The sequence below is a fragment of the Xyrauchen texanus genome, chromosome 46 (genome assembly GCF_025860055.1).
Source record: "Xyrauchen texanus isolate HMW12.3.18 chromosome 46, RBS_HiC_50CHRs, whole genome shotgun sequence".
Classification (NCBI taxonomy): Eukaryota; Metazoa; Chordata; class Actinopteri; order Cypriniformes; family Catostomidae; genus Xyrauchen; species Xyrauchen texanus.
The window spans coordinates 22,989,929-23,012,507 of NC_068321.1; positions in this window are offsets into that span (position 1 = coordinate 22,989,929).

Sequence of the window (22,579 nt, forward strand, 5' to 3'; positions counted from 1 at the left end):
CTTCAAGGCCACCACCATCATCCCCATGCCAAAGAAGTCTTCAGTGTCCTGCCTCAACGACTACCGTCCCGTCGCACTTACACCCATCATCATGAAGTGCTTCGAGAGGCTCGTCATGAGGCAGATTAAGACCCAGCTGCCCCCTCACTAGACCCACTGCAGTTTGCGTGATCGTTCAAACCGTTCAACGGACGATGCCATCACCACAACCCTCCATCTGGCCCTCACCCACCTAGACAATAAGGACTCATACGTTCGAATGCTGTTCATAGATTTCAGCTCAGCATTCAACACAATCATTCCCCAGCACCTGATTGGAAAGCTGAACCTGCTGGGCCTGGACACCTCCCTCTGCAACTGGATCCTGGACTTCCTGACTGGGAGACCTCAGTCAGTCCGGATCGGGAACAGCATCTCCACCACCACCACACTGAGCACTGGGGCCCCCAGGGCTGTGTGCTCAGTCCACTGCTGTTCACTCTGCTGACTCACGACTGTGCAGCAATGCACAGCTCGAATCACATCATCAAGTTCGCCGATGACACGACCGTGGTGGGTCTCATCAGCAAGAACAACGAGTCAGCATACAGAGAGGAGGTGCAGCGGCTGATCGAACTGGTGTAGAGCCAACAACCTGTCCCTGAATGTCGACAAAACAAAAGAGATGGTTGTTGACTTTAGGAGAGCACAAGGTGAACACACTCCGCTGAACATCGACGGCTCCTCTGTGGAGATCGTCAAGAGCACCAAATTTCTTGGTGTTCACCTGGCGGAGAACCTCACCTGGTCCCTCAACACCAGCTCTATCACCAAGAAAGCCCAGCAGCGTCTCTACTTTCTTCGAAGGCTGAGGAAAGCACATCTCCCAACCCCCATCCTCACTACATTCTATAGAGGGACTATTGAGAGCATCCTGAGCAGCTGCATCACTGCCTGGTTTGGGACTTGCACCGCTTCGGACCACAAAGCCCTGCAGAGGATAGTGAGGACAGCTGAGAAGATCATTGGGGTCTCTCTTCCCTCCATCAAAGACATTTACAAAAAACACTGTATCCATAAAGCAACCAGCATTGTGGACGACCCCACACACCCCTCACACAAACTCTTTACCCTCCTCCCGTCTGGCAAGAGGTACCGAAGCATTCGGGCCCTCACGGCCAGACTGTGTAACAGCTTCTTCCCCAAGCCATCAGACTTCTCAATACTCAGAGACTGGTTTGACACACACGTGTCCTGAGTTGCACTTTAATAACTGTCACTTTATAACCGTCTGCTACCTCAATAACTGCTATGTGCATAGAACATTATCTCATAGTATGTTATGTTTACATTTTAGAAACTGTCATCTTTTTGCACTACTGAGTACTGGTCGGCGCTGCACTGTCTATTGTCCTGTTCATTGTCAGTAATTTGTTGTACTGTCCCGTACTTTTTGCACATGTTTGCACGTGCACTTTATATAGGTAGTTTATATAGGTATTTTATTTCGTTGTGTAGTCTCATGTGGTCCTATGTTGGTCCTTTGTTGTTTTTATGTAGCACCATGGTCCTGGAGGAACGTTGTCTCGTTTTGCTGTGTACTGTACTAACTGTATATGGTTGAAACGACAATAAAAACCACTTGACTTGACTTGACTTGACTTGACTTGATCCCTCATCCATCCAACCACTTATTCATTATTCATCCATCCATCCACTCTCCCATTAATTATCATCCATCCATCAACCCACTTATTATCCATCTACTCATCCATCCATCATCCATCTGCCCACTTATTCATTATCCATCTATCCATCCATCCAACCACTTATTATCTACCCATTCATCCATCCATATATCTGCCCACTTATTGATCATCCATCTGTCCATTCATTCATCCATCAATCATCCATTCATCCATCCAATCACTTATTAATCATCCATCTATCCATACATCCACCAACATATTTTCATCAGTCCATCTGCTCACTTATTATCCATTCATCCTATCTCATCTCATGGTGCTCCTCTATTGGTCTAGATATTCAATAATTCCATGTGCTTTTTAGAAAATGTATTAAGTTGGAATTTGTTGTCATTACTGTGAAAAAAGTCTATAAAATGACTAATAATTCTGCTGTTAAAGTATTCTACCATTATCCAGCTTCCTCTTCTGTGCAATGTGTTGCAATGAGAATAAAGTTTTGCTTCTTTAAATATCAGTAGCTAAAATAGTAGCTTCAAGAAAAATATAGTAAAAATGGTGACAGAACTCAATTTACATTAAAGGTGCAGAGGAAAAAAATAAAAATTGTATCGCTCTATCACCATTACTGCTGTTTCTTGCTCTCTCTCTCTCTCTCTCTCTCTCTCTCTCTCTCTCTCTCTCTCTGTCTCTCTTGCAGTATGCCGTGATGTGTGCTGTTGATGGTGTCTATATTTTAGGAGTGTGATTTGAGAGCTTGAGGGAATTTGAGTGTAAGGCTGAACGGCACGCTATGACACCAAACGCACCCAGATAGGAGAGAAAAAGAGAGAGACAGAAAGAAAGAAGGACTTTAACTGGAAGATAAAAGAGAGGCACACATCCCTTATAGAGAGACTTCAAATATCCACTGTAGAACTCTTCCTATATAGTGGAAGCATCTGATATTTCTTATGCAGTCTGCTGACTGTTTTATCCAAACCAAAGTAACTTAAAGTACATTTTAGGATTAATGTATTGATAATTCTTTGTCTTGTTCATGATGCCATGAGTTATGCACTGCTGTAATTAATATGCAAAATAAAAAAATAAAAAAAGTATCGTCAAGAAAACTGTTTTGTTTTCAAAATGGACTGACATCTTATTTGTACTGAAAATACATTTCATTTGTGAACAGTTTTTCAAAAATGATGGTCCGTTGTACAGCCCACCAATAATGCTTGGGCATCCTGTGGAGGGAATGGCCACCACTACCAATGATAAAACCACTTGGCGACATCCAGCAACAAAATCGCTTTATGTGTGAACTCGAAAAAATATAATCTATGGAAATGCAAATGTTGACCCTGATAGCAGTGGGCATCTTTTACTCATGTGGATGAATGGACGATCTCTTTTCGAAGAACATCTGGACAGTATAAGAAAGTTATGATAGGCATCCTGTTGGGTCTTAATGAAGATTTCTTACTTTTAGCACAGAAGCCACATCTGGGTGCTAAGTTAAAAATCTAGAACATTCCAGCCACTTTCTTTGAACTCAACACATCACATGGTCTTCTATCATTGCGGCTTAGATACCCGCTCTTCTCTATCTCATTAACATGGCCTGAAGGAAACACCAACATCTATTTCTGTCTAATTAACATGGGGAAATAAATAAAAAAAATGCTGAAATACTGGAATTTCACCAGGAATTAAGAGCTCAGCAGAGTGCACCGTTAGAATGAACTCTATTTGAGTAAAAATAACTTTACATTTAAAAATAAAGGCCAAACCATCACACAAGCGAATTTCAAACATGAAGATGATAAGTTTAGGTATTGAGTTTAAAGTCTGTATTTTGGGTTGATAGTTCAGGGTTTGGGTGAAGAATTTAGTGTTTGGTTTAGATTTCGGAGGTTGGTTTTGGGTTTAAGGTCTGGGTTAAGGGTTTGGGTTCAGAATTATGGGGTTTGAGTTTCAGGTTTGTTGCATGGGTGTAGGGCAAACATCCAGATGCACACCGTAGTCAAGCAGACATTCGGAATTCAACCCATTATTCACATATATATACTGTATAAAAATATATAATATTTATTATTTTTATACCATCTTGCTGTTAACATTTCTTCAGTCACTTTGACATTCCAACAGCTGAACCACTGTAGTGAAAACCCATCTTACAGTAAAACTGATTACTGTCCGTTAACAGCAATGCAAGTGGAACTTCGGTAACCACACTAATCAGAGCCTAATGTGATGACACACAGATTGCAATAAAGGTTTACTTGGTAAGGACCTCTCCATGTTGCTCTTGGTCTTTATCAACACCTGATTGCACCACCTAGTGGTGAAGCCTAGTAGCAGAGAGTAAAGATTGTGCATCAGCATTCTGCTGCTTTCCCAGCAATGGCAGGATATACAAGGTTGAATTTCCAACCATTGAGGTTTAACCATTGAAAATTTAGAGGCGAATTTGCAAAGCGAAATTTAATTTACTGAATGAATAATTGTTGAATAATAAAGATGAAATCTTAAAAAAAAAAAAGTGGGTGCCCTGAACTCCACCTGCCATCTCATTTACAATCAGTGTTGTGATGTCCAGTGTGTGATCTGTAACTCTGCACCCTCATTAACAGACACAAAGCTGAAAAATGCACATCCTATCTTCCTGTACAACACATGCACATTACCATCTAATGAAACAAAATTTCCGCCGACATGATATGCATTCTGACAGCATTTTGATGTTTGTTTGTGAGATTTATGCAGGCAGTGAAGTCTTCACACCTTTACTGTTTTGATCACGTTTCACAATTCATCTCATAAAGTGACACCAATTAGCTGTGCAGAGATTTCTTTCAACAGCCCACATAAATACGAGACACATGCAGGAATACTTGAGCATCACACTGCTCTAAAGCGAATTTTTGAAGCAATTTCCGCTGAAGTTTCACTTCTATTGTACTGCACTTCAAAACCACTGAGCTTTCAGAGATAAAGTGAAAGAAGGCTTCAGAAAGAAGGGCTATTTCATGCGTCAGCTCTGAGGGGCCCTAAATTGTCCTCCATTCCTGCAAAATGACATACCATTTACAGGCAGATCCCTACACAATGAGTCGTCACCTCGCAAAAACATGTGTGCACTGTAATTGTTTGCATTGGTCATCACTGAAAGGTGTCCTAGACTGGTAACTCTCCGGTGTGTACTCTCTACAGTTTCAAAGGATTTCTGAATATTTTCATTGCTTTCTTCCGCATGAAAAACGGTTCCAAGATTAAACCTATACTAAATCCGGAGCACAATTGCAAAAGGTAAATGGCTTTGTGCTCTTGGCCAACTGATCAAAGCACAGAACAATCTTGCTTCAATCTTTTCTTTTATGTGGCTCTCTTTTCACGGGTAGCACATTTGCATGGTTTTGTTTTGGATTCACCCTTGGGAACTGGGCTTTGAATGCATTTCTTAAAGATGGGGAAAATATTATCGATTCAGATTCCGGCAAACAGAAAGTTTTCTGAAATATCTTTTCATATATATTCATGAGTCTGACTGTGTCCTCTAAACACTCACCTGGTTATGGGCATGTAACTTAACTACTGGTTTAACTGTCATTCAGACACACATACACACAGACCTGGGTGAATCATCATAACTTATGACTGCAGAATGTGTTATAGTGTTTTGCCTTAGACTCATTATTTATGGTGAACAGAAAGAGTGTCCAGCAGGGTAGTGTGTGTGTGGCTCTGAATAACAGCAGTAGAAATGCTGCCTTAAAATAAGGAGTGTAGTCCAAAACATAGATCATTCTCTCTAGCTCAAGAGAGAGAGAGAGCGCAAAGATACCTGTGTGTGTGTGTGTGCAGATGAAAATGCAAAATGAGGTATATAAAGTGAGACAGAGTGAGAGTGACTGTGGTAAAATGAGACAAAGTCAAGTAGAATGTGATAGAGTGAGAAAGAATGAATAAGGTGTATTAAGGCAGAATGAGGTAAACTAATGTAGAATGGTGTAGAGATAGAGGTTTAATGAGGCAAAATGGGATAAACTAATGTAGAATGAGGTAGACTGAGGTATAATAAGGCAGAATGGTCTAGAATTGTGTAAACTTATGTAGAATGAGGTAGACTGAGATGGAATAATTCAGAATATAGGAAAACTAATGTAGAATGAGCAAGACTCAGATAATGAGAGAGAATGGGGTATATTAATGTAGAAAGAGGAGTGAGGTATAATGAGATAAAATGAGATAAACTAATGTAGAATGAGGGACACTGAGGTATAGCGAGGTAGAATGGGGTAAATTAATGTAGACTGAGGTGTAATGAGGCAGAATGAATTAAACTAATTGTAAAGTTTACAAGGGAAAGGAGGAGGCAAGAACCGGCTTGACAATGTAAATAATAGTTTAATGAAGAAATAAACGAAAAGACACAAACGCACACTTAGGACGGACAGCTGCCCTTAAACGTTCTCTATCTGCCCTGATAAGGCCCTCCGCCCTGACACACTAATGTAGAATGAGGTAGACTGAGGTATAATGAGGCATAATGGGTTAAACAAATGTAGAATGAGCAAGACTGAAGTATATTGAGGGAAATTTAGGTAAATTAGGTGTAGTATGAGCAAGACTGAGGTATAATGAGGCAGAATGAGCTAAATTAATGTAAAATGAGGTGGACTGAGCTATGATGAGGCAGAAGGGGTAAACTAATGTAGAAAGAGTTTGTTTCCGGAATAATGATGCAGAATGAGGTAGACTGAGGTATAGTGAAGTAGACTGAGGTATAATGAGGCAGAGTGGTTTAATTATTGTAGAATGAGGTATAATGAGGCAGAATGGTGTAAACTAATGTAGAATTAGGTAGATTGAGGTATAATGAGGCAGAATGGGGTAAACTAATGTAGAATTAGGTAGACCCAGTTATAATGAGGCAGAAGGGGGTAAACTGTAATAGAAATATGTAGATTGAGGTATAATGAGGCAGAATGGGTAAACTAATGTAGCATGAGGTAGATTGAGGTATAATGAGGCAGAATGGGGTAAACTATTGTTGAATGAGGTAGACCCACATATAATTAGGCAGAATGGGTAAACTAATGTTGAATGAGGTAGATTAAGGTATAATGAGACATTATGGGGTAATTTAATATAGAATGAGGTAGATTGAGGTATAATGAGGCAGAAAGGGTAAACTAATGTTTAATAAGCTAGACCCAGGTATAATGAGAATGAGGTAGACTGAGGCAGAATAAGGTTCAATAAAGCAAAATAAAACAGACTGAAGTAGAATTAGGTAAAAAGGGGCAGATTGAGGTAGAAAGAGGAAGAATTAGGAAAAACAAAACAGAAGGATAAGGCAGAATGGTGCAGATGCAATAAGGTAGACTGATGTAGAATGAGAAAAACAAGGCAGAATGAAGCAGAATAAGATGGAATGAAGAAAAACGAGGCCAAATAAGGTAGACTGTGGTAGAATGAAGCACAATGAATTACAGTGAGGCCAAATGCCATATGAAGTGTCTCAACGCTCTCATAATACTAGTAAACTCAAAATAAGGAAATGTTTCTGATCTCAGTTGGCTTGTCTCTTTCTCAGAGTCACTCACACACTGAGGAATATCTAACCGGCTATGGCAATAAAACTCATAACAGATATTACCCTCCAAATGGTCTACTACACACATTAGAAACTCAAAGCCAGATAAGAACCTGTCTGTGGACAGTCTTTTCAGCTGATGTAATCTGAACACCTCCAAGAGCTGCTATCAGATGTATGTGACCTCATCTTTAGCCGCTTAACCTCCATCCCTCTGTCTCCTCTTCCTCGTATCTCCTCAGAAAAGAGCAGAGTTTTAGTAGAACCATAGAACATTTTTGTTACTGGTTAATGGAATATGTCAAATCAAACAATCTGCATGCTCCCAACACAGCGGTCAATATAGCAGCTATTCAGCAACTTTTGGATTTTATACATTTCCCTGGCAAAAGCGTTTTATATATATATACACTCACCTAAAGGATTATTAGGAACACCTGTTCAATTTCTCATTAATGCAATTATCTAATCAACCAATCACATGGCAGTTGCTTCAATGCATTTAGGGGTGTGGTCCTGGTCAAGACAATCTCCTGAACTCCAAACTGAATGTCAGAATGGGAAAGAAAGGTGATTTAAGCAATTTTGAGCGTGGCATGGTTGTTGGTGCCAGACGGGCCGGTCTGAGTATTTCACAATCTGCTCAGTTACTGGGATTTTCACGCACAACCATTTCTAGGGTTTACAAAGAATGGTGTGATAAGGGAAAAACATCCAGTATGTGGCAGTCCTGTGGACGAAAATGCCTTGTTGATGCTAGAGGTCAGAGGTGAATGGGCCGACTGATTCAAGCTGATAGAAGAGCAATTTTGCCTGAAATAACCACTCGTTACAACCGAGGTATGCAGCAAAGCATTTGTGAAGCCACAACACGCACAACCTTGAGGCGGATGGGCTACAAGAGCAGAAGACCCCACCGGGTACCACTCATCTCCACTACAAATAGGAAAAAGAGGCTACAATTTGCAAGAGCTCACCAAAATTGGACAGTTGAAGACTGGAAAAATGTTGCCTGGTCTGATGAGTCTCGATTTCTGTTGAGACATTCAGATGGTAGAGTCAGAATTTGGCGTAAACAGAATGAGAACATGGATCCATCATGCCTTGTTACCACTGTGCAGGCTGGTGGTGGTGGTGTAATGGTGTGGGGGATGTTTTCTTGGCACACTTTAGGCCCCTTAGTGCCAATTGGGCATCGTTTAAATGCCACGGCCTACCTGAGCATTGTTTCTGACCATGTCCATCCCTTTATGGCCACCATGTACCCATCCTCTGATGGCTACTTCCAGCAGGATAATGCACCATGTCACAAAGCTCGAATCATTTCAAATTGGTTTCTTGAACATGACAATGAGTTCACTGTACTAAAATGGCCCCCACGGTCACCAGATCTCAACCCAATAGAGCATCTTTGGGATGTGATGGAACAGGAGCTTCGTGCCCTGGATGTGCATCCCACAAATCTCCATCAACTGCAAGATGCTATCCTATCAATATGGGCCAACATTTCTAAAGAATGCTTTCAGCACCTTGTTGAATCAATGCCACGTAGAATTAAGGCAGTTCTGAAGGTGAAAGGGGGTCAAACACAGTATTAGTATGGTGTTCCTAATAATCCTTTAGGTGAGTGTATATATATATATATGTATATATTCACATCTGACATTTGTCTCTCATGGGTTCTGAGTAAAAAACATCACCATGAGTGCAGTGCCATGGAAACAGATTCTTTGAAATGTGTGATAGAGTCCATTGGGGCCATAACAGGTCCTATCACACATCTGCCTGAGAAAACAGCGTGTTTGTTATTGTGATCTGTTAGATGAATAACAATGCTTCACAATCAATTATTAAGCATCTCAATTAATTAGAAAGCTTTCAGTTTTACCATCAGCCAACAACAAACAGGAATCAAACAAATCAAGCTATGCGAAACTAATAGGAAAAAATTGTTCTTCGAGTAATAAGAAAGATGTATTTGTGTGCAAAGAATTACAGAAGGAAAGCATGTGGAAACATAAATGAAAAAAGAGCTTTGCTTCCCGTGAGCCCTGAACCAACAGTATTATGATAAAAACAGCTATGTTCAATAATTAGTTACATTCATTGATAGTAAAAATTAGACAATTTGTCTAAATTAAAATGCTGACGTTTTATAAAGTCCTAATATTCAACATATAGGTCATAAATGGATACATTTGGGATTGTTTTACTAAGTTTACATATTAATAATACATATTACATATTAAAAATGACCGATGAGCCAATTCATAGGTGAAGCTAATAACATTGATCATTTCCTAAAAAGGGTCTGGGGTGGATTAGATGGTAAGCGAACAATCAGTTCTCGTAGTCAACATATTGAATGTAGGACAAATGGGTAAGAGTAAAGACCTGAGCGACTTTGACAAGGGCTAAATTGTTATGGCCAGACGACTGGGTCAGAGCATCTCTGGCAAGGCTTGTGGGGTGCTCCCGGTTAGTAGTGGTCTTAGGAGGGACAAACCACAAACAGGTAACAGGGTGTTGGACACCCATGTCTCATCGATGCACAAGGGCAACGAAGGTTATCCCATCTGGTCCGTACCAACAGAAGGTCTACTGTGGTACAAGTCACAGAACATTTTAATGATGGTTAAGGGAGGGATGTGTCACAACACAGAGTGCATTGCACCATGCTGCATATGGGGCAGACCGGTCAGACTGCCCATGATGACCCCTGTTCACCATCAAAAGCGCCTACAATGGGCACACGAGCGTTGAAACTGGACCTTGGTCATTTGGTCCGATGAGTACCATTTTCTTTTATGTCATCTGGATGGACCTGTATGCGTGCGCCTTCTACCTGGGAAAGTGATGGCACCAGGGTGCACTGTGGGAAGACAACAAGCCAGTGGAGGGAGTGTGATGCTCCGAGCAATGTTCTGCTGGGAAACACTGGGTCTGTTCATTCATTTGTATGTCAATTTGACACGTTCCACCTACCTAAACATCGTTGCATACCAGGTAAACCCCTTCATGGTAATTATATTTCCTGATGGAAGTGGCCTCTTTCTGCAGGATAATGTGCCCTGCCACTGCACACATTGTTCAGGAATGGTTTGAGGAACAAAATGAAGAGTTCAAGGTGTTGCCCTGGCCTTCAAATTCCCTAGATCTCAATCCAATTAAGCATCTATGGTGTGTGTTTGACCAACAAGTCAGATTCACGTGGCTCTACCTCGCAACTTACAGGACTTGAAGGATCTGCTGCTAATGTCTTGGTGCCAGATACAACAGGACACCTTCAGGGGTCTTGTAGAGTCCATGCCTCAGCGGGTTGGCACTGTTTTGGCAGCACGCGGAGGACCAACAGCATATTAGGCATAATGTTTTGGCTCATCAGTGTAATTTTTCACAATAATTTTATAATTTGAAATAATGAGATACTAGGGTAAAACATATGATTCTTTAGGGTTTATAGCTTCATATTCATCAAAGAAAGAATTACCTCTGTGAACAGTGTACAATCAAGTTAACTTTCCCATGTAGTTAAAAATAATATTAATAGCATAGCTGATTACCCCCATTAAAGCAGAGAGAAAGTAATTAAACACATTTTTAATTAATATCCAAATGTCTCCAGGAAATTATCGCAACATTTACACCTGTGTTCTCTTTATACGGCTGCTGGTGTTGTGTATGGCTATGCCAGCCGGGTCTAAAGGAGGCCTTATTAAAACCGGTGCGTTCAAGAAACATTTCTGGTTTTCAGTGATGTTGAACTCAGGGATTATGTGACGTTTCTGAAGCTCAGCTCTCCCTTACCTCCTTTAATGTGACATCTGTCTTCAAAGCACTTCACACTTGTAAGGAATCTGGGGAAATCAGTGCATCATGACCCACTTATCCCATGATCCTCCATTTTTTCTCTTTGGACTGTCATTATATATTAATCTGATTTAGATGCAAAAATGAGGGGTGAAAAAATGCACGGTGGCTCAGTGGTTAGCACGGTCACCTCACAGCAAGAAGGTGTCAGGTGTCAGGTTCAAGTACCAGCTCAACTGGGAATTGGATAATCTAAATTGTCCCATAGGTGTGGGTGAGAGTCCCACAGCCACTGGGGGTGGCGTCAGGAAGGGCATCCAGCATAAAACCTGTGCCAAGACAGTATGTGGATCATGGATGGTCCGCTGTGGCGACCCCTAACGGGAGCAGCTGATAGAAGAAGAAGATGCAAAAATTAGGTGGATCCATTCTGGTCTCTCTCTCTCTCTCTCTCTCTCTCTAAGCATATCGACTTTGTTGTTTTCAAGATGCTAAAAATTTATGAAAAACAATCCAAGATGCAGAATATTGTGAAAATTCTGTCATCATTTATTTACTGTCATGTTGTTCCAGACTTATTCTCTTTCGTGGAACAGTAGAGGCAAGTATTTGAAGAGCATCCTGGCTGTACTTTTCCATATAATTAAAGTAAATGTAAAAATAAAAAAGAGCCATAAAAAATAAAGTAGTATTTGAAAAGAAAAGTGTAAGTATATATAGTGTCAAATTTCAGCACTTTCAAAATCTGCGATTAATCGAGATTAACTACAAACAATTATGCGATTAATCACAATAAATTTTATCAAATGAGGCCAGGATATTCTTGAAAAAATACGCTTTTTTTATGTTCGACAGAAAAGAGAACATCAAACAGGTTTAGAATAAATGAGGGTGAGTAATTGATGACAGAATTTTTCATTTTTGGACGAATTATTCCTTTAACCGTAAGTCCCACACAAAATTAAGGGCATGTTTGATATTGTGATATCTCTGTGTTTTCCCTTCTCTGTTTTTCTTGTTTGATGAAAAGCAGAACAAGCCCCGCGCCACATTTACGCAAGCGGTTGCTAAGCAATAGTCTGACAGCTCCTAAAGCTGCCGAATCATGAAGAGGATGCAATCGATATCTTCCAGCATCTACACGCCTGTGCACTCAAAGATCAACGATGGAGAGTACACTTGAATTTCATGAGAGGATTATGAGGTGTGTGTGTGTGTTTGCTTTTGTGTGTGTGTGTGTGTGTGTGTGTGTGTGTGTGTGTGTGTGTGTGTGTGTGTGTGTGTGTGTGTGTGAGCGTGTATTTATCACTTTGTGGGGACCAAATGTCCCCATAAGGATAGTAAAACCCGAAATTTTTGACCTTGTGGGGACATTTTGTCGGTCCCCATGAGGAAAACAGCTTATAAATCATACTAAATTATGTTTTTTGAAAATGTAAAAATGCAGAAAGTTTTCTGTGAGGGTTAGGTTTAGGGGTAGGGTTAGGTTTAGGGGATAGAATATAAAGTTTGTACAGAATAAAAACCATTATGTGTATGGAAAGTCCCCATAAAACATGGAAACACAACAAGAGTGTATGTGTGTGTGTGTGTGTGTTTGCTTGTGTGTGTGTGTGTGTGTGTGTGTGTGTGTGTGTGTGTGTGTGTGTGTGTGTGTGTGTGTGTGTGTGTGTGTGTGTGTGTGTGTGTGTGTGTGTAGAATGTCAAGACAGAAGATATTTATTTACTGTTTGTAGCCAATATGGTGGAATTACAGTTTGCCAAGAAACAAAGTATATAGTGGAGCTATCCCGCACACATGTATATACAACACACAGCTAAAAGTGTACCCAAAGAGAGTTTTAGAGGGAATGCATGGCCAAATCAAGAAAGAATACAAAAATACAAAAAGAGTAAAGGGATACAAAAATACAAATTCTGTCATCATTTACTCTCCATCATATTGTTTTTCTAAACCTATATGACTTTTCTTTTTCTGTTGAACACAAAAGATGTTAGGCATGATGTTAGACTCAGTCACCATTCACTTTCATTGCATTTTATTTCCATCTCCTTTTGTGTTCCATGCAAGGAAGGAAGTCATATGGGATTAGAACGACATAAGGGTGAGTACTGATGATAGAATTTTAATTTTGGGGTGAACTATCCCCTTAAACACTAAAGTGAGTGTAAATAAAAAAACCTGCAGCGTGGAATTTCACACATGTCCGAAACTGACATGATTCTCACAAGGATTAAGCAGACTTGTGGAGGTCCACAATTTCTTTTTTCTGAGGTCTTGGCTTATTTATTTAGATTCTCCCATGATGTCAAACAAAGAGGCACTGAGTATGAAGGTAGGCCTTAAAATACTGTACATCCACAGGTACACCTCCAGTTCAGTACACCTCCTATCAGAAGCCACTTGTCTAATTGTCTAAAGGTTGACATCATTTTCTGGAATATTCCAAGCTGCTTAAAGGCACAGTTAACATAGTGTATGTAAAATGCTGACCCACAGGAATTGTGATACTGTCAATTAAAAGTGAAACAATCGGTCTGTAAACAATTGTTGGAAAAATTACTTGTCATGCACAAAGTAGATGTCCTAAACGACTTGCCAAATCTATAGCTTGCTAATATTAAATCTTTGGAGTGGTTAAAAAATGAGTTTGACTTCGACCTAAGTGTATGTCAGCTTCTGACTTCAACTGTATTTGTTTAATTCTCTGATAATGCGGCATCTTGTCTCCATTCAGATTATCTCATATTTATGAATATTTGTATGCACTGGGGTGTTTATGCTGAGGTGATAAGCAGGAATCCAAAATTGCTTGTTAAAGACTGGAGTTTGTCTGTGAGGTAAACACAAGCTGAAGTGATTTCGAAGGGCGGGAGAGATAAATAGACCAATAAATGAATAAACTAATCATCTTACGAAAAAACAGCTCGGCCACTGCAGCACAGACGGAGGTTCATCTCTATTCATGTGATGTAAATTGAGGGGCGGCTTGTGCAGATGTGGTGGAGAGGGTGAAAGGTTATTAGTCATTTGAAATGGGCTGAAATAGAGAGGGAGTAGAATGATAGGAAGATGCAGAATATTGCCAAGTGTTCAGTGCTCTCAGTGTAATGTTGATCATATCTGTAGAGTTAGTTGGTAGTAGATATATATATATATTTACCAGTGCAAAAAAGGTAACAAATTTAAAGTAAACCCATTTGGTTTCTTAAAGGGATAGTTTACCCAAAAATTGTATAATTTACTCACCATCATGTAGTTCCAAACCTTTATGACATTCTTTCTGATGTCACAAATGACTCTTTTTAACCCTTCCCCACCAATCACCTAGACCCACTCTGATATGCATCGCCCATTTTCACAATCCAATAAATTCCCTATTGGGCATCTGCCAGTATCACATTTTTATATCTTAGTAATAGAGCTCTTCAGCCATGACATCAATTTGTATGAACATGAATTTTGAAGCCAGTGTGCATTTCTTTTTTTTTTTTTTTTGTCCGTGTGTAATTTATATTGCAGAACAAAACGTCCACGTTTCATAAAGTAAAGTTTACCACAGACCTTATTTTAAACAAAAGTTCAAAAACCCCATTAGGAAAACCCATAGGAAAATCCCAAGGGAACCCATGGCGAATTCCATTCCAGGTTTTTGGACTACAAGCTCTTATCATATTATCTAGTATTATCATGGAATTGTATTACATTACAAAATAGATTGAAAGGTGCAAAAAAAAAAAAATTGCTTTTAAAAACAAATTTAATAGCTTTTTTTCATCTGAAAAGAATTTTGAACATTTAAAAAAAGTAAATTAACATTTAAATAAACACACAAAAATTTAAACATTAATAAATAAATGTTGAATATCTAAATATTTGAAAATAAATATATATATAAAAAAATGGCCACTATCTATATTTCAACACTTAAAACTTAAGCTGTAAGAACATGCACAACTTGTGTCAGATCCTTTCTTTAATAGACAGTTTACATGTCTTTCCTTTAAATCACTTGTGACAGTAACATCAGTGAGGATCATAAGCAAGAGATTAAACCATCGATTATAATTCCTCAAAAAGTTACCAACCCTGGTAACTTTATAAGATTTGTATGTCTTTGACTTGGATAGTTGTTCTTACAGTATGATTTATGCGTTATACTGGTGAGTAATTCGGTTTAATTTACTAGCCAAAGCAAATAATTACTCACATTTGGAGCTAGGTGAGTGTTTTTCTCTCTGGTTGTGAATCTTCACTCATGGATGGAAATGAAGCTATGGTGCTATTTGGCTTTTAGGTTATCTAGATATTTTAACTATATTTTTAAGTGTCCCAATAACACAACCATGCATGTTAATTATTGTGGTATACCATATTGCCAAATACTGGCATATGTCTATACCGATTAATAATATCTAGACTTACCCTAAATTGTTTCTTGTCAAATATCCTGTTTTACCCAAAACAATATAGTTTACAGGAGGATCATTTGTTAAAAATCCTGCATTCAAATTTTTGGCACATTTTCTATGCTGATTTTTGTGTAATGGATTTTACTATAGTGAAATATGTTAAACAAAGCTGAGATTACACTCTTATTGGTAACTGACAGCATAATCTAATTAGCCAAAATATTCAATAAAGGGACACTTGAATTTTATTGAATAACTGGCGTTCCGGTTTTGTGGAAATTTGAGGAGATTTCTTTGCACAGATTCCATTTGGGCCCGGTTGCCAGCTTTTAATTGGTATAGCCGTAATCGCATTCACGTTCATTAAGATTCCATTCTTCCAATCTTGTTGAACAACTAGACACCTGCAAGAACACTGGGTCAATATATCACCTCAATGCTGCTAAATATTTTACATTATACATTTTTAATTTAGTATTGATACATATTTTGTATTGACACAAATGTACCGTAGCTGGTATCGTGACAAAGCCAGCATTTTGGTATCGAGCCAATCCTAGTTAGCAGGTATATGATATTTTAGAAAAACATTCTACATGGGCATTTTTCTGCAGTGGATTTGTCTGTCTTCTCCTCTTTATGGTATTCATGACACTGATGTAGAGATATTAGTGACTTCTGCCATTCACAGTCTCCTGGGGCCTCTCACGTCACAGAATGCCAGCCGTGGTTCACTCTTCTGAGCTATAGAGAGGCTGTTGATGGCACCTGTACGTGCAGATGGTGTCGGGTTGGCGTATCTGTGTACTGATACGTGTTCTCCACAGGCATCAGTGACAGGCGTGCCGTGCACTGGGCTAGCAGCACTAAATCAGATTAGCACTCCTGATGGAAGAATGCTAGTTCCATTGCCACGGAAGCACCTGTCGTGTCTCCCTTGTGCTGTGAGACAGAGCTAAACAAACACACACATAAGGGAATGGGAGAGAGAACAGGAAAGTGAGGTTTCCAGAAAGCTAAAAGTGAGAGATAAGGCCATGGCACCAGGTTGGATTGGATTTAGAGGTTATCTACAGTAATTAGCACCCAGGAGAGAACAGGAAATGATCTCACAGCGACACACAGAGCAACAGATGAGGACTCATGAGGAGTCTATGATTGCTGTGTAATGCTATAGTTCCACTGTGTGATTGCAGTGTGATGTCATAATGCCACTGTGTGATTGCAGTGTGACATCATTTTGTCACTGTGTGATTCCAGTGTGATATCATAATGCTGATTCAATCAGAAAAACATATATATATATGATTTGATAAATGATAGATACTGTAGATAAATATGGCAGTTGATATATATTATTTCCCTTGTAGCCATATAGGGACAAATATTTAAATTCCTTTGTTCTACCCTCAATCCCCTTCCCCCTTAATTTTAGCCAAGTAATACAGTCTTATTGGCCTTTTCTCAAAGTGCCACCTATGGTCCCAATATGATTGTGAAATATATATATTTTTTTAATACTGCCATGCATAAAATTGTGTTGAGGATTTATTGACTTGCTTGTAAACATAATATCTAGTGTTGGGTGTCTTTAGTTCTCTTCCAAGCATATGTGGTTTTAGTACAGTAAAAGTTTGGTTATTGATCTTATCCTAGTAAGACTTTGTAAGAAGAATTTGCAGTCAATCTGTCTTAAAATTTAAAAGTCTACTAAATTCATTTTGTGGCCTGTGTGGTCACAGTTACATGACCCATTAAAACCCACAGTCAAACTTTGAGAGGTGCAATAACCAGACATCACAGCACAGCTCAGAGAAGTTCATCAAACCAAGCCCAGAGGAAATTGTTCCATCAATACATTCTGCTCCACGTAACCCTGAAAACTGATATGAGTCTGAAATGGATTGCCAGAATCTGATGAAGTTTGGCAGTAAAGGCCAATGAACAAAGAACATCTGATTCTTCTCCAGCATTGATAGATCAACCAGTTCTACAGAAAGTTCTGTCAGGCTTGAAATGTCAGAACCCCATACTGGCTGACAATGACCCCTCGCTGATATGGACACTGACTCCACCATGAAGAAAGACAAACAATCCCTGAACTCCTCCAATCCACTGACAACTACAGGCACACCACATCAACCATGAATCAAAGACCACCCGCTCCACCATGGGCAAGGTTACAAACACAGTAGAGAATATAGCTAACAAATGACTTTGTGAACATTTCAGATGTCCATCTATTTTCTGATTTTAGTTCAGGGCTACTGAACATGTGGCCCTCGAACCATATTTTTGTTTTTATTATTTATTTATTCTTTTGTCATGGTCTGCTGATGAATGACCATAAAATATTCAAGAAGCAAAGAATATGTTAATTTCCAAAATATGACACATGATCTGGAATTATGTTAAAGCCATCCCCGCTGAAAAGACTGGTTTAGACTAGCATAAATGTCCATGCTGATCCAGGTTGGTTATTGCTGGTTTGCTGCTGGTCTAGTTTGAAGGCTAATAGCCATGGTGTTCACCACCAAACCTTTGGCTATCATGGTCTTTCTATCGGGAAGACACCCAGGCTTGAGTGAAGTTTGAGATGCCATTATTTGATAGATGTAAAATGGGAGGTGATGTCTCTCTCTTTGGCGTAGGCCCCGTCCGGCAGTCCGAGGGAGTTGTACCCGGAACTGTCATGTCCTGCCGGAGATAGGAGGCAGGGGCGAGGAGCCTACCCCCCTGCGGGACAGGGCTCAACTGGTGGTGGTGGGGAGGTGGAGGTTGCAGTGTTAGCACACCGAAACAGCAATGTGATAGATTGTGAGCGGACTTATAAAGCATTGGCTTACGTGCGATTGGCTAGGAATTACCCAGCTAATGATGTGATGATGTACACCTGCTGGTCTTCCCGCTAGAACTACGCTCCACTTCCATTTCTAGCAAAGCTGAGAAATCCAGTCATATCAGTAGCTTAATTAAAAAAAATTTAATTTGCATGGAGCTGGTCTGCATCATGGGATCCCTCATGTTGTCAAAGTTCACCAAACTTGAACTCCACATGAAATCCACGAGGGGAAATTATTCACCAACATTATTCCTCCATCAAAATTCACAATCTCACAAATTCCCATTGAGATGGCCTCCAGAATTCGCAAAGGTATGTTACTTTAAGCCATATAGCAAACTGTTTACACAGAGGTGACTAAAATTAACATACAAAACTAAAACAGTAGCATTCGGTTTTCCGCCAAAATAAAAGCTCAATTAACTATCCATCCATCCATCCATCTTCAACAGCTTATCCGAAGTTGGGTCGCGGGGGCAGCTGCTCCAGCAGGGGGCCCCAAACTTCCCTATCCCGAGCCACATTAACCAGCTCTGACTGGGAGACCCCAAGGCGTTCTCAGGCCAGTGTGGAGATGTAATCTCTCCACTTAATCCTGGGTCTTCCCCGAGGCCTCCTCCCAGCTGGACGTGCCTGAAACACCTCCCTAGGGAGGCGGCCAGGGGAGCCGACGCAAAGGAGCAGCGGCTCTACTCCGAGCTCCTCACGGATGACTGAGCTCCTCACCCTATCTCTAAGGGAGAAGCCCGCCACCCTTCTGAGGAAGCCCATTTCGGCCGCTTGTACTCGCGACCTAGTTCTTTCGGTCATGACCCAACCTTCATGACCATAGTCATGAAGGCTTTTTCATGGTCATGGTCAATTTAACTAGACGTGTGAAATTGAAACAAATGGGACAGAAATACATTCTACTGTATAGTCAAATGTAATATTCAATGTAGTAATAACAAATAATAATAATAATAACACCAATATTGTGTTTTGGATTGTGCTGTGAGGATCTGTATAGAAGCACTTCATATGATACACATTATTTAAATGTTTAAAGTTTATGGCTCCTCCCAACTTGGAAACTCTGGTTGTGTTCCATACAGAAAATATAATTCCTAAGCCCTAGTCCCTTCGAAGTTTTTGCGATCCACTGTGAGAGCTTTAAAAGGCTGAAAAGTTCTAGTTTGTTGCATTGCATCGTTTTCAGAGTAAACAGAGTGCTATATAGGTAAATGGGAATATTTATAAAATTTTACATTTAGTAATGATGCAGTAAAGACACTAAAACACTGAGATCACATACTAATGCACGTACAGTAATAATGATGATTTTTATTGTTGATTATTGTAGTTAATGATGCAAACACACATTAAAGCTAGTGAAGAGTGCAGAGCTACAGAGCTACAGAAAAAGATTCTGTAATTCTCCAGACAAAGACAGAGTACAGCTGTGCTGACATCATTTTGCATTTACTCTCTCTCTCTCTCTCTCTCTCTCTTTCTCTCATAATATCTATCATGTGTTCCATCATTTTACCCTTATTGATCCAAACATATTGATTTTTTATGCTCACAAAATGACTTTTACAAGCTTTGCCGTTACATGTGGTTATGCAGGCGGCGTTTGAGAGAAAATCTGCTCTCAGAGATTGATAATGCTGACTACAGCTAAGATGAAGACATAGATTATGTTGTTTCAGGTGGAGCTTTATTAACATTATTTATTTATTTTATTTTATTTAAAGTGATCTGATGCGAGATAACATTTTGATGTATTTTTCCAACCTACTGCACAAACAGACAGCAAGGTAATGTAATACAAAGCATGGCCTGAAGTTATACATTTCAAAATAATTGGAAATATAAAAGGTTTGCTAGATTAAAGTAGCTAAATAAGGTGGAAGCACATGATCACAGTCTGTGAAAAGGTTCAATAGTCTGATGTTAGCATGTTGCTATGCTAAAAACACAATACTGTAGGCCTACTCCAATAAGCATAAACGATACACACATAAATATTGGAAAAGTCAAGTCAAGTCAATTTTTAAATCAAATAAAAATAACAGCTGTTGAGCCAAAGTGCTGTACAATAGTAATAAATCTAATAATAATACATAAATATGAATAACAGCAATGAAGATGGAAATCACACTGAAATAAATAATTAATCATTACAATATTTTGTTTTCCAGAAATAATAAAAGACACAAACTAACAAGGAAACACAACTAGAACATAAATGTAAAGTCAGTTTTGATAAAAAAAATGGCAAGGGTAGGTGAAGTTCTGACAAGAAATGGAAGACTGTTCCACAACTTGGGGGCAGCTATTGAAAAGCCCAATCACCCAGTAAAACAGTACAAGTTTTGAAAGCAATATTGGCATATTTATAGACAACATTTCTCTTAACTTGGTCTGCCATTTTGGAAGATGAGTTCATGCAAAATCTTTCTAACAAGTAATCCACTGGTTGCCATCTTTGTAACGCTCTCAGGAAGCTTCTGTCACAAAAGTGCAGCATCTATCTACTTGAATGGGGAACTCATAATCTCGAAATCTCATAAACAATTGGTCAAGATTACAATCAAAGAACATATTTCAAATCAGCAGTAAAATCAACACTGGGATCATAAATTGTGCTTCTTTATCTCAGATTACGTAAAAAAATTATTCTTGGCTTGTATAGCTAATGCGCATGCATGTTCTTGAGTTGATTGACAGGCGATGTCTGTATCTAAAAGGTGATTGGCTCTTTTACCCATAAGGTCGGACTTCCCGTCTACATCCATTAACCGCTGGGCATTCCGCTAAATAGTTTCTGCTAAATAGTCTCTGGTTAAATCACAGTGCATTCGGGGATTGTCTTCTCACTTAAGGATACATATATGCTACATTTTAATTTGTCCAACAATTAGGTATCTTAAAAGTAAACATGATATTGTTGCTTACCTTTGGAACAGCCTTTGTGCCTATGATGCCTTAAAATGCGGCCTTGGTAGACAGCTCACTAGGTTTTGTAACAGAACGTGTGTCTACACTGCAAGTGAGCAAAATGATGTAAGAAAACTAAAACTCTTTTATATAAAAATCAACAAAGTGGTCTGTTGCATCCATGTAGGTCTCTACCCTGCTGTGTTTTGGAACATATTACCTGGTTTTTAGCTGGTCCAAGCTGCACATTAACTGAACAAAGCCAGTCTTTAGCTGGTCCAAGCTAGTCTTTAGCTGGTCCAAGCTGGAAGACCATCTTGGACCAGCTACCAGCTGGTCATTCCAACTCAAGGTGGTCAAACTGGTTTTTGGAACATGGTAGCTGGAGGACCAGCTTGGACAAGCTCATGACCAGCTTGGACAAACTCAAGACCAGCTTGGACAAGCTCAAGACCAGCATGGACTAGCTCCCATGTTTCAAAAGACAGCTGCCAGCTTAAGCTGGATATTCCTGTAGGGTAGCCCTCTTTCTCTTTCCATATGTACTCTCTCTCTCTCTCTCTCTCCTCATGCACCTGGGTCCCTTAATTTGGTTTCACTGCTTTCCTCTGTAAACGCACAGACAGCAGAGAAAATAATGTGTCCTTGACCCATCTACCACTGTTTCTACACACTGTTGTACTTTCAAAGGGCTATATATATATATATATATATATATATATATATATATATATATATATATATATATAAAATACATTTTAAGGAAAATAAATAGTTTGATAATAATGAAAATAAAGTGCTATTAAATAAAACTGACAACGTCACACAAAAAATAACAACATTTGCATATAAAATAATTATATTTAGCAATATGCTAGTAATGTTGGAGAAAGTATTTTGAAATGCTTGTTTAATCACAGCTTAGCAGAGAGTTGGTCAGTGGTATATGCTTGGATATGCTGGTATGTGGTCCAACAGCTAGACAAGCACCAAACAAGCAAAAAAAAAAAAAGCCTGGAAATCTATGCTGTTTTAAGATGGCCTTTTCACCCTGCTGAAAAAAAAAACAGCAAAAAAGTCGAAACTTATTTCTCTGCAGAACAGAAATGGGCTTTTCCCAATCAGTTGGCATTTTCAAACCGGGATGGGCATTTTCAACTGCTTAACATGATTTGCCTACTACATTGAGACTCCCTACTTTCATTGGATAGTTCATAAATGCCCATCCTGGTTTGGAAATGCCCACTGATTACTATATTAAGATTCCTTACTTTCATGTGATAGTTTAAAAACACCCATCCCGGTTTGAAAATGCCCACAGTT